General features: G+C 53.9%; 7 non-coding genes across 7 annotated transcripts; 4 read left to right on the top strand and 3 right to left on the bottom strand.

The window, feature by feature from the left end:
• The first annotated feature begins 4,156 nt into the window (after window positions 1–4,156).
• On the top strand, window positions 4,157–4,228 carry TRNAD-GUC (transfer RNA aspartic acid (anticodon GUC)). Its single transcript has one exon. It is a non-coding gene; the product is annotated as a tRNA-Asp (tRNA).
• Window positions 4,229–6,040: 1,812 nt separating this feature from the next.
• Window positions 6,041–6,111, bottom strand: TRNAG-GCC (transfer RNA glycine (anticodon GCC)). Its single transcript has one exon. It is a non-coding gene; the product is annotated as a tRNA-Gly (tRNA).
• A 611-nt stretch (window positions 6,112–6,722) lies between these two features.
• TRNAL-AAG (transfer RNA leucine (anticodon AAG)) lies at window positions 6,723–6,805 on the bottom strand. The gene has a single exon. It is a non-coding gene; the product is annotated as a tRNA-Leu (tRNA).
• Window positions 6,806–8,292: 1,487 nt separating this feature from the next.
• On the top strand, window positions 8,293–8,364 carry TRNAD-GUC (transfer RNA aspartic acid (anticodon GUC)). Its single transcript has one exon. It is a non-coding gene; the product is annotated as a tRNA-Asp (tRNA).
• A 1,489-nt stretch (window positions 8,365–9,853) lies between these two features.
• On the top strand, window positions 9,854–9,936 carry TRNAL-AAG (transfer RNA leucine (anticodon AAG)). The gene has a single exon. It is a non-coding gene; the product is annotated as a tRNA-Leu (tRNA).
• A 611-nt stretch (window positions 9,937–10,547) lies between these two features.
• Window positions 10,548–10,618, top strand: TRNAG-GCC (transfer RNA glycine (anticodon GCC)). The gene has a single exon. It is a non-coding gene; the product is annotated as a tRNA-Gly (tRNA).
• A 1,811-nt stretch (window positions 10,619–12,429) lies between these two features.
• Window positions 12,430–12,501, bottom strand: TRNAD-GUC (transfer RNA aspartic acid (anticodon GUC)). The gene has a single exon. It is a non-coding gene; the product is annotated as a tRNA-Asp (tRNA).
• Window positions 12,502–12,877: the final 376 nt, after the last annotated feature.

Here is a 12,877-nt window from a genome sequence, read left to right as displayed (position 1 = left end):
GTCCTTTCTCCAAGTATGACACCATCCCCCCAGACAACAGCTTAGGTCACCTGCACATCAGATGTCAGGCGCAGGCAAAAACTAGTTGGGTCATGGGCCCCTTGAAATATACCTAAAATAGACCTATTAGCTTTTTCCAAAACGGAGACCCCAAATCTCCATCCGCGATATTCCAGCCTTTAGGTTCATGATTAGTCAACAATTTGCTCTGCTTTCTATCTGAACTCTTTTTCAGCCACCAGGTTCCAGATGCTACCATGATGCCAACTGGACTTCCCTGGGCAGATGGCCCCAACACGTGTCCTGGAGCCCCACCTCCCCAGATCCTTTGCCCCACTAGGGAAAGAGAGGCAGGCTGGGTGTAGAGATCGACCTGTCAGCACCCATGTTCAGCAGGGAAGCAATGACAGAAGTCAGAACCTTCTGCACCCCATAATGTCCCTGGGTCCATGCTCCCAGAGGGTTAAAGAAAAAAGGAAAGCTGTCAGGGGAGGGAATGGGATATGGAGTTCAGATGGCAGGAATTGTGTGGAATTGTACCCCTCTTATCCTATGGTCTTGTCAGTGTTTCCACTTTATAAATAAAAACTTTATTAAAAAAAAAAAAAAAGAAGAGAAGAAGAAAAAGACAGAAGCAGATAAAATGATGTGTCATTCTTGTCCATAGATGGCTACCTAATAATGTTCTGATATTAGACTTCTTTTTAATATTAAATTAACATCTTTGTTTCATAGATTTACAATCAGAACAGTAAGCTAGGATATTTTAAAATGATAAAACTGATGAATTAGCTGTCTCCTAAAGTGGTATATATTTTTGTGTTTTCGAAAAAGAGATCCACTCCTTAGCATATTATTGTAATACTAGAAATGTATCTCTTCTGGGTGTATTTTTGACACAGACCTCCTATGATATCACATTGTATTTCTTGTTGATTACAAATTTAATTAGATGGATTTCAGTTTTGAAATTGTACACCGTGCTAACCTTTATTAACTTTTTCTATATATTTATGAAGATTGCATTGTTTACTTTAAAAAAATCACAGAATTTATAGCTGAAGTCATATATCTATACACCCTTTATATCACATATAGAAATGATTTTTCACTCAAAATTAAAAGATTGATTATTCACATCAATGAAAGAATAGTCTAAACACATATATTCTAAATAATATATAAGCTAAACTGGAAACATAGTCTTTTTTATCATGGAGTTTTAAAGTGATTCAATTATAAACAGGAAATTTAAAAATTCTTATTTATACACATACCCATTTCTACTTGTTTTGCATTTTCCTTTATTTTTAATTTTTTTTCTGGTGTATTAAGTGAACAAGTTTCTTTAACTATGGTTTCAAAACTTATGAAATCATTTTATCTCTGATAGTATCTACAGAAGAAATAGATATGAAGTGTAAGTAGTAGTTTTCCTGTGAAGTTATCCTGAAATCCTCTTACCAATATATGTGTTTTTCCAATTATTTTGTAACTAAAATCAATTTGATATTAATCATTGTTGGACTATTTTTCGCTGTAATGATTATCTCTCAGAGATGCTGTATTTTACTAGGAACATTGATTGTGGAACACTCACTTTCCAATGTTAAAACATTGAAGGTACTTGATTCTTTTTTTTTTCAATATTTATTTATTCCCTTTTGATTCCCTTGTTGTAGTTATTATTGTTGTTGTTACTGATGTCGTCGTTGTTGGATAGGACAGAGAGAAATGGAGAGAGGAGGGGAAGACAGAGAGGGGGAGAGAAAGACAGACACCTGCTTCACCGCTTGTGAAGCGACCCCCCTGGAGGTGAGGAGGCCCCCCCCCCAAACAGGATCCTTAAGCCAGTCCTTGCACTTTTGGCCACCTGCGTTTAAACCGCTGTGCTACCGCCTGACTCCCTCTTTTTTATTTATTTATTTATTTATTTATTTATTTATTTATTTTTATTTATGAGAAAGATAGAAGGAGAGAGAAAGAATCAGACATCACTCTGGCACATGTGCTGCCGGGGATGGAACTCGGGACCTCATGCTTGAGAGTCCAAAGCGTTATCACTGTGCCACCTCCAGGACCACCTTGATTATTTTCTCACTTATTTGTAGTTGTATTTCTAAAAGGAGATTGATATTACCAAAGAAAAAAAGTTTCATTCATTTTTAAATGAATTTAAATGAGTTTTCAAGTAAAATAGTATTCATTTAGTTTATAGAATAGTATTCATGTGTATGGCAAGTATTCTAGAATTATGCATAGCACTTTGTCCACTGTTGATTAAAGTTAGATTATTACTAAATAAAATGTAACTATCAGGTAAATAAATGTTGCGTGACCTATTCAAAAATAAAATAAATAAATAAAAATGGTGAATTCACCGTCTTCACCTCAGCTGGAGCTAAAAGGAACCATGTTAAGTGAGATAAGACAAGATAAGACAGAAAGAGAAGGATGAACATGGAATGGTCCCACTCACAGACAGGAGTTGAAAAAATAAGAGCAGAAGGGAAAACACAATGCAGAACTTGGACTGAAATTGGTGTATTGCACCACAGTAAAAGACTCTGGGGTGGGAGGAGGGTTCAGGTCCTGGAACATGATGGCAGAGGAGGACCTAGTGCTGGTTGAATTGTTACGTGGAAGACTCAGAAATGTTATGACTGTGCAAACTGTTTTATTTTATTGTTGACTGTAAACCATTAATCCCCCAATAAAGACATTAAAGATAAATAAATAAATAAATAAATAAATAGTCTGTCAGCGTTGTTAAGATGCAGATTTCTCTGATAATCAATGAATTTCATTGTGTGTGTGTGTGTGTGTGTGTGTGTGTGTGTGTGTGTATTGAACATCTTCTTTGTGTGTGTCATCTGAACATCTTCTTTGGTGATGACCCAGTTCATGCCTTTTTTGCCATTTTCAGAATGAGGTTGATTATCTTTCAGTTTCTCCGTGTTATGAGTCCTTTATGTTGTTTTGGTGACTACCCCTCTCTGAGGAATGCTCTGACTTTATTTTTTAATTCATTAACTTGATAGAGACAGCCAGCATTTGAGAAGAAGGGGGAGACAGAGTGACAGAGAGATACCTGCAGCACTGCTTCACCACTCGTGAAGCTTTCCCCCTGCATGTGGGGACCAGGGGCTTGAACCCGGGCCCTTGCACCTTGTAATACTTGCACTTAATCAGGTGCACCACCACCTGGTCCCTGCTCTGACTTTCTTTCATTCAATAGGGCTCTTTTTGCTGTGCAGAAGCTTTCATTCTGATGCAGTCCCATTCTTTTTGCTTGTTTGCTTGTCTTGCTTTGTTTATTATTTTTTCCATTGCTATTGGGCTTTACTTTAAGAACCTTTCTTTTTTTTTTTTTTTTTAAGCTTTTATTTATTTATTAATGAGAAAGATAGGAGGAGAGAGAGAGAGAACCAGACATCCAGACATCACTCTGGTTCTGGGGGATTGAACTCAGGACCTCATGCTTGAGAGTCTGATGCTTTATCCACTGCACCACCTCCTGGACCACTTTAAGAACATTTCTAAAGCAAACACTGTGGAGTGTTCTGCCAGTGTTTCCATTTGTGTATGTAAAGGATTCTGGTCTAATGGTGAAGTCTTTCATCCACTTGAAGTTGACTTTTGTGTACAGTGACATGTGTGGTTCTGTTTCAATCTCCTATGTGTTTCAGCCTGCTTTTCCAGCACCATTTACTGAAAAGACTCTCCTTTCTCTACCAGTGCCCTGGGTCCTTTGTGGCGTATCCACTGTACATAACTGTGAAGTCTACTCTGCCTCCTGCCACCAGGTTATATGATGTTTGAAAATCTGAGGATGGTTTTCTTTTCTTTTCTTTAAGAAAGGATTAATTAACAAAACCATAGGGTAGGAGGGGTACAATTCCACACAATTCCCACCACCCAATCTCCATTTCCCACCCCCTCCCCTGATAGCTTTCCCATTCTCTATCCCTCTGGGAGCATGGACCCAGGGTCATTGTGGGTTGCAGAAGGTAGAAGGTCTGGCTTCTGTAATTGCTTCCCCGAGGATGGTTTTCTTAAATGAGTGGTAATCATCAAGCAAGTCTCATCATAATCCGGCGGGCAGTGTAGTAGACTCCTCCGGGAAGAGGAGGGAGCAGAAGAAGCAAACACCCAGTCCTCGTTAGTATAGTGGTGAGTATCCCCGCCTGTCACGCGGGAGACCGGGGTTCGATTCCCCGACGGGGAGGATAGGTCTTTTTTTTTTTTTTTGGCCTCCCCAGTCATGCGTCCTCCTGGTTGTAAGCGTCCAACCCAGTCGTTCCTGAGATAGTTACTGCTCTTTGGGGTTCCGGGGGATCGGGCGGCCTGGGGTGCAGACAGGTGTCCAGGACCCGGGAGGCTCCCAGGGTGATGGCGGTGGAGACAGCGGTCCGGAGCGATGGACCATCCACCCAGCTGCGGGGCAACTCTGCGGGAGGCGGAGGGAGGTGGGTTCCTGCTCAGGCAGCTGGGAGCCGGGGCGACCTCTGGTCGGGGCCCCTCTTTCTGCTCTGCCCCACGACCCACAACCCACACCCATCCCCGCCCCCGGCCGGTTGGCGCCCCCGCGAGGTCACTGCTCGGCCTCCACAGTCCCCGCGTGCGGCCACCCCTGGGCGTCCTCCCACCCCCGCGACTTGGGGGCAGACGGGGTCCCCCCAGAGGCTGTGTGCGGGAGGGGGGGGGGGCGGGGCGCAGCGTCTGCTGGGCCGCTGGGGGGGCGTCTCCACCCTCAGACCCGTGACCCCCGGACAAGTCCACTTTCTGCCGGTCCGCCCCTTCGGTGCTGTCTATCTTACAGCGGCGTCGGTGCGGAGCGGCCTGCTGGTCTAGAGGTTAGGATGCGGCAAGCTGTTCTTTTCCTCCCAGGCCCGAAGCCCGGTGGGGTCCCACCCCCACCTCCTCCTCCCTGCGCGCCCTTTGCCCCCACACACTTTCGGGTGCCCTGTCCTCCCGGGCGCCTTCGGGGTGCCTGTAGCTCCCTACCCGATACAGCCAGAGGCTCCTTTCTCAGGGCCCCTCCTGACAGCGGGCTGGGGACCGAGCGCACCCGCAACTGCTGTGTGTATGTGTGTTGGGGTGCGGGGGCTGGGGCTGGGGGCGGTGCGCTGGGTGCGGCGCGGGTGGGATAGGGGTGAGCAGAGCTGCCTTCCTCGCAGTAGACGCGGCTTCGATTCCCGGCCAACGCCGTGAGTTTTGCAGAGAACCGGGGCTCTGGTGACCTGGGCTGTGGCAGCTAGACTCTAGCCCCCTCTGCGGCGGTGTCCCCGCACCCTCCGGCTTGTGGACTCCAGAGATCGTCGGCATCTCTTCGCGTCCCGGCGGGCCTGCCTGCCTCTCCCTCCGACTCAGAACTCCGCTCCTCTTGCCCCAAAGCCCCCACCCCACTCCATCCCCGGTTGGCCACCAGCGTCCCTCTCGTCACCGCCCCCCAAAGCCGCACTGTTTGCATGTTTGTGGTGGAGTGGAGGACAGCCGCCTGCGGGTTTGTATGTGGGCCACTCCCGACACCCCCCCCCACACACACACACACACAATCCCCGGGGCGGCCACTGACAGGATTCAAGAAACCAATGAATATGAGGATCCAGGGCTAAAAGGGGTCTCGCAGGCAAGACGTTTAGGCCTGGGAATCAGTTCCAGCTCCGTCAGCACTTAGAGGGGGAGGGGCGGTCCCTTGAGAGGGGCTATTTTTTTTTCTACAAGATTATTTATTGATTGATTTCTTTTTTGTTGCCCTTGCTGTTTTATTGTTGTAGTTATTATTGATGTCGTTGTTGTTGGATAAGACAGCGAAATGGAGAGAGGAGGGGAAGACAGAGAGGGGGAGAGAAAGACACCTGCGGACCTGCTTCACCTGCTGGTGGGGAGCCAGGGGCTCCAACCGGTATCCTTATATGCCAGTCCTTGTGCTTTGCGCCACCTAGGCTTTGCGATTAACCCGCTGCGCCACCCCCAGACTCCCGGGGAGGGGCTTTTGACAATAGTCAGCCCCAGCAGAATAAAAAGTACACCGTACTGCATGGGCCGGGAATCGAACCCGGGCCTCCCGCGTGGCAGGCGAGAATTCTACCACTGAACCACCCATGCACGACTACCGTCTACATAGGTGCTCACTTCATGTCTCGGACCACAGCTGCACATCTGCTTATGGGAGACCCCAAGCAAGGCTGATGTCTCTGACCCCTGTGATCTCCTCTGATTGAAGGGGGTGGGGGGCAGTGCCCTGCCCTCATGGCCCCCAGCTTCTTCTGCAGAATCCAGAGGTTATCACCCCACGTGTAGACGGGAATAACCCGATTGACGGTGGGAGACTTTATTTTGACCTCAGTTTCCTGCGGGAATCTGATGTCCCCCTGGGGTAAATCCCCCCTCAGGCAGGGGCGGCCTCGGTGCTGGTGACACTCACAGAACCCATCTAGAGCTGCAGTGTGGGGCCTACATGGAGGGTCCAGGAGACCGGGGGACAATGTAGGCTTGGCTGCTGAAGACTCCTTCCCTCCACCCGCACCCACGTCCCAGAAGCTGTGTTCTGTGAACCCGAGTGGCTGTCCTCCACGGTCCGGATTCTGCGGATGTTTTTCTAAGATAGGAGAATTGAGGACCAGAAATCTGAAAGGTGAGAGAACGAGAAAGAGACCACCAAAACGGTGGGGAATGCTGTTCAGGATGGGGGCTAGGGGGAAGCAAAAGGACCACAGTGTCAGAAGTGGGTTTCGAACCCACGCCTCCAGGGGAGACTGCGACCTTAACGCAGTGCCTTAGACCGCTCGGCCATCCTGACGGCACGAACCCCTTGTAAAACTCTCTTGAACTCAGCTTCATTTGAACACTTGCTCCCTCCTCCAGCGGGCAGCGTCTGGACTCTTTCTCCCCTCTTCTTCGCCGGCACCCTGAGGATGGGGTTAGGTGGAAGAGCTCCCCCCTTGGGCTCGTTTGGGGCTGTGACCTAGTCTATGAGGTGTGCCGCGCTTAATACAGGACGTGGTCGTCAAGTCTCTGCGGGGGCGGGGTTTAGTCTCAGTTGTGGGTGGGGCGCGGCCAAAACAGCTGTGCGCAGGGCCCTTGGCGGGCAGCGCAGCCTGACAGTGCTGCGCTGCCCTGAGTGGTATCTCAGGCAGGTGCCTTGGTGCCGGGCATAGCCGCTTTCTCAGCAGATGGCGCGGGCTCGATTCCTAGACTTGTCTCCTCTGGCGGCGGGGGCAGCTGTGTGAGGGCAGGAGCAGGAGGTTTTCTGTGCTGTCACCTCCCCGAGCCACCTCGCCTCTTGGGGACAAGCCTGCACCCCGACTGCGCCAGCTGCCAGGTCCCACGCCCCAGCCCACTCTGCGGACCTCCGGGAGGCCCCACAGCGTTAGAGCACGGGCAGGAGTCCTTGGGTGGGGCCCTGTTGGGGCTGCTGGTCTGCTCTCAGCTTGGTCCCAGGGGCTGGAGGGTGGCGGTGCTCCCTGCAGAAGTGGTTGTGGGCGGGAGCACTAGTGCGAGGACAGGAGCCTGGTGTCCGGCTGGAGAGGAAGGGCGCCTGGATGCGAGGACCAAGGTGAGCTCAGCTCTTCATGGGTTGGGAACGGAACCCTGTTTCCCTCTGGAGTCGCTCCTCCACGTCCTGGGTCCCGGGGTAAAGGGGCTTTTTTTCTAGCCGCCCAGGGTGGCTCAGGATTCAGACTAGAGAGCGGGTGGTGCGGCTGTCCTCGCTGGAGATCAGAGATGCAGCAAGAGTGGGGTTGCTGTCCAGACCCCGGAAAGCCGTGCCCTTTGGGGCTGGGACGTTGCGGGGGTGGCAGGTGCTGGTGGCTAAAGACTCGAGTGTCAGAGCAGGAGCTGGACTCGGGCTCTGGGGCCGCTGGGTCCTGGACAGGCGCCCTAGCCACTAGCCCTGCCCGCACAACAGGCTCGCCTCTAGGCCTTAGTGTAGGCAGCTCGGCCAAGACCCTTGAGCCTCAGGAGGAGCGAGGGAGGGGCGTCTGGGGTCCCCGGTTCCCGCTGGCTCTCCCCACCAGGCCATTCCGAGTGAGTTCCCTGCTGGGAGCCTGGTGCAAGCCTCGCTCCCTCCTGTTCGGGCTTCCCTCCCGGCTCCCACTCGTCTCCCGAGGCCCCTCCCGCACGAGGCCACAGGTGGCGACACTCGGGCTGAGCGGAGACACCAGGGTTGTGGTGGCGGCCACCTGGGGGGACGGTTTGCTGTATTTGGGTGAGGGTCACCTGGGCGCTGTGTGGTGTCGGCAGGGCTGTGCAGGAATGCAGGAAGGACCTTATAGACGTGCCATCCTGTCCTCGTTAGTATAGTGGTGAGTATCCCCGCCTGTCACGCGGGAGACCGGGGTTCGATTCCCCGACGGGGAGGGTGCATTGCCTTTTGATCACAGGCATTGTATTGCCTCTGATTACTCCCGGACTGATGGCTGCAGGGCTGATGGCCCCAGGCCCAGGCTGTGCTACAGCTTGAACCCCACCAAATTCTTTATGAATGGTAAAATAGAACTGTGTGTCTCCTCTCTCTGATTCTTTCTGTCTGAAATTAAAAGGAAGACAAAGAAAAACATCAATCAGAGGTCCAGGAGGTGGCGCATTGGACAAGGCATTGGACTCTCAAGCATTAGGTACTGAGTTCATTTCCTGGCAGCACATGTGCCAGAATGGTACTGTCACTGGCCATCTAGGTGCTCTGCAGAAGTGGGCTGCAGGGCTGCCAGGCTGTGAGCAGGCTGCTGTCATGGGGTACGCATAAAGGAAGGGCATCCGACGGAGCCTGTGGCAGCAACAGTACCAGGGAACCTCCTCGAATCCATCCGCCTGGGGCCATCAGCCCTGCAGCCCCAAAAGAAGAAGATGTCCGGACCCCCGCAACATCCCAACCCCAAAGGGCACGGCTTTCCGGGGTCTGGACAGCAACCCCACTCTTGCTGCATCTCTGATCTCCAGCGAGGACAGCCGCACCACCCGCTCTCTAGTCTGAATCCTGAGCCACCCTGGGCGGCTAGAAAAAAAGCCCCTTTACCCCGGGACCCAGGACGTGGAGGAGCGACTCCAGAGGGAAACAGGGTTCCGTTCCCAACCCATGAAGAGCTGAGCTCACCTTGGTCCTCGCATCCAGGCGCCCTTCCTCTCCAGCCGGACACCAGGCTCCTGTCCTCGCACTAGTGCTCCCGCCCACAACCACTTCTGCAGGGAGCACCGCCACCCTCCAGCCCCTGGGACCAAGCTGAGAGCAGACCAGCAGCCCCAACAGGGCCCCACCCAAGGACTCCTGCCCGTGCTCTAACGCTGTGGGGCCTCCCGGAGGTCCGCAGAGTGGGCTGGGGCGTGGGACCTGGCAGCTGGCGCAGTCGGGGTGCAGGCTTGTCCCCAAGAGGCGAGGTGGCTCGGGGAGGTGACAGCACAGAAAACCTCCTGCTCCTGCCCTCACACAGCTGCCCCCGCCGCCAGAGGAGACAAGTCTAGGAATCGAGCCCGCGCCATCTGCTGAGAAAGCGGCTATGCCCGGCACCAAGGCACCTGCCTGAGATACCACTCAGGGCAGCGCAGCACTGTCAGGCTGCGCTGCCCGCCAAGGGCCCTGCGCACAGCTGTTTTGGCCGCGCCCCACCCACAACTGAGACTAAACCCCGCCCCCGCAGAGACTTGACGACCACGTCCTGTATTAAGCGCGGCACACCTCATAGACTAGGTCACAGCCCCAAACGAGCCCAAGGGGGGAGCTCTTCCACCTAACCCCATCCTCAGGGTGCCGGCGAAGAAGAGGGGAGAAAGAGTCCAGACGCTGCCCGCTGGAGGAGGGAGCAAGTGTTCAAATGAAGCTGAGTTCAAGAGAGTTTTACAAGGGGTTCGTGCCGTCAGGATGGCCGAGCGGTCTAAGGCACTGCGTTAAGGTCGCAGTCTCCCCTGGAGGCGTGGGTTCGAAACCCACTTCTGACACTGTGGTCCTTTTGCTTCCCCCTAGCCCCCATCCTGAACAGCATTCCCCACCGTTTTGGTGGTCTCTTTCTCGTTCTCTCACCTTTCAGATTTCTGGTCCTCAATTCTCCTATCTTAGAAAAACATCCGCAGAATCCGGACCGTGGAGGACAGCCACTCGGGTTCACAGAACACAGCTTCTGGGACGTGGGTGCGGGTGGAGGGAAGGAGTCTTCAGCAGCCAAGCCTACATTGTCCCCCGGTCTCCTGGACCCTCCATGTAGGCCCCACACTGCAGCTCTAGATGGGTTCTGTGAGTGTCACCAGCACCGAGGCCGCCCCTGCCTGAGGGGGGATTTACCCCAGGGGGACATCAGATTCCCGCAGGAAACTGAGGTCAAAATAAAGTCTCCCACCGTCAATCGGGTTATTCCCGTCTACACGTGGGGTGATAACCTCTGGATTCTGCAGAAGAAGCTGGGGGCCATGAGGGCAGGGCACTGCCCCCCACCCCCTTCAATCAGAGGAGATCACAGGGGTCAGAGACATCAGCCTTGCTTGGGGTCTCCCATAAGCAGATGTGCAGCTGTGGTCCGAGACATGAAGTGAGCACCTATGTAGACGGTAGTCGTGCATGGGTGGTTCAGTGGTAGAATTCTCGCCTGCCACGCGGGAGGCCCGGGTTCGATTCCCGGCCCATGCAGTACGGTGTACTTTTTATTCTGCTGGGGCTGACTATTGTCAAAAGCCCCTCCCCGGGAGTCTGGGGGTGGCGCAGCGGGTTAATCGCAAAGCCTAGGTGGCGCAAAGCACAAGGACTGGCATATAAGGATACCGGTTGGAGCCCCTGGCTCCCCACCAGCAGGTGAAGCAGGTCCGCAGGTGTCTTTCTCTCCCCCTCTCTGTCTTCCCCTCCTCTCTCCATTTCGCTGTCTTATCCAACAACAACGACATCAATAATAACTACAACAATAAAACAGCAAGGGCAACAAAAAAGAAATCAATCAATAAATAATCTTGTAGAAAAAAAAATAGCCCCTCTCAAGGGACCGCCCCTCCCCCTCTAAGTGCTGACGGAGCTGGAACTGATTCCCAGGCCTAAACGTCTTGCCTGCGAGACCCCTTTTAGCCCTGGATCCTCATATTCATTGGTTTCTTGAATCCTGTCAGTGGCCGCCCCGGGGATTGTGTGTGTGTGTGTGTGGGGGGGGGTGTCGGGAGTGGCCCACATACAAACCCGCAGGCGGCTGTCCTCCACTCCACCACAAACATGCAAACAGTGCGGCTTTGGGGGGCGGTGACGAGAGGGACGCTGGTGGCCAACCGGGGATGGAGTGGGGTGGGGGCTTTGGGGCAAGAGGAGCGGAGTTCTGAGTCGGAGGGAGAGGCAGGCAGGCCCGCCGGGACGCGAAGAGATGCCGACGATCTCTGGAGTCCACAAGCCGGAGGGTGCGGGGACACCGCCGCAGAGGGGGCTAGAGTCTAGCTGCCACAGCCCAGGTCACCAGAGCCCCGGTTCTCTGCAAAACTCACGGCGTTGGCCGGGAATCGAAGCCGCGTCTACTGCGAGGAAGGCAGCTCTGCTCACCCCTATCCCACCCGCGCCGCACCCAGCGCACCGCCCCCAGCCCCAGCCCCCGCACCCCAACACACATACACACAGCAGTTGCGGGTGCGCTCGGTCCCCAGCCCGCTGTCAGGAGGGGCCCTGAGAAAGGAGCCTCTGGCTGTATCGGGTAGGGAGCTACAGGCACCCCGAAGGCGCCCGGGAGGACAGGGCACCCGAAAGTGTGTGGGGGCAAAGGGCGCGCAGGGAGGAGGAGGTGGGGGTGGGACCCCACCGGGCTTCGGGCCTGGGAGGAAAAGAACAGCTTGCCGCATCCTAACCTCTAGACCAGCAGGCCGCTCCGCACCGACGCCGCTGTAAGATAGACAGCACCGAAGGGGCGGACCGGCAGAAAGTGGACTTGTCCGGGGGTCACGGGTCTGAGGGTGGAGACGCCCCCCCAGCGGCCCAGCAGACGCTGCGCCCCGCCCCCCCCCCCCCCCGCACACAGCCTCTGGGGGGACCCCGTCTGCCCCCAAGTCGCGGGGGTGGGAGGACGCCCAGGGGTGGCCGCACGCGGGGACTGTGGAGGCCGAGCAGTGACCTCGCGGGGGCGCCAACCGGCCGGGGGCGGGGATGGGTGTGGGTTGTGGGTCGTGGGGCAGAGCAGAAAGAGGGGCCCCGACCAGAGGTCGCCCCGGCTCCCAGCTGCCTGAGCAGGAACCCACCTCCCTCCGCCTCCCGCAGAGTTGCCCCGCAGCTGGGTGGATGGTCCATCGCTCCGGACCGCTGTCTCCACCGCCATCACCCTGGGAGCCTCCCGGGTCCTGGACACCTGTCTGCACCCCAGGCCGCCCGATCCCCCGGAACCCCAAAGAGCAGTAACTATCTCAGGAACGACTGGGTTGGACGCTTACAACCAGGAGGACGCATGACTGGGGAGGCCAAAAAAAAAAAAAAGACCTATCCTCCCCGTCGGGGAATCGAACCCCGGTCTCCCGCATGACAGGCGGGGATACTCACCACTATACTAACGAGGACTGGGTGTTTGCTTCTTCTGCTCCCTCCTCTTCCCGGAGGAGTCTACTACACTGCCCGCCGGATTATGATGAGACTTGCTTGATGATTACCACTCATTTAAGAAAACCATCCTCGGGGAAGCAATTACAGAAGCCAGACCTTCTACCTTCTGCAACCCACAATGACCCTGGGTCCATGCTCCCAGAGGGATAGAGAATGGGAAAGCTATCAGGGGAGGGGGTGGGAAATGGAGATTGGGTGGTGGGAATTGTGTGGAATTGTACCCCTCCTACCCTATGGTTTTGTTAATTAATCCTTTCTTAAAGAAAAGAAAAGAAAACCATCCTCAGATTTTCAAACATCATATAACCTGGTGGCATACAGAAGTGACATATT

This window comes from Erinaceus europaeus, chromosome 9 (genome assembly GCF_950295315.1).
Source record: "Erinaceus europaeus chromosome 9, mEriEur2.1, whole genome shotgun sequence".
Lineage (NCBI taxonomy): Eukaryota > Metazoa > Chordata > Mammalia > Eulipotyphla > Erinaceidae > Erinaceus > Erinaceus europaeus.
The sequence above is the reverse complement of the archived record's forward strand: the minus strand, read 5'-3'. Positions and strand labels throughout refer to the sequence as shown.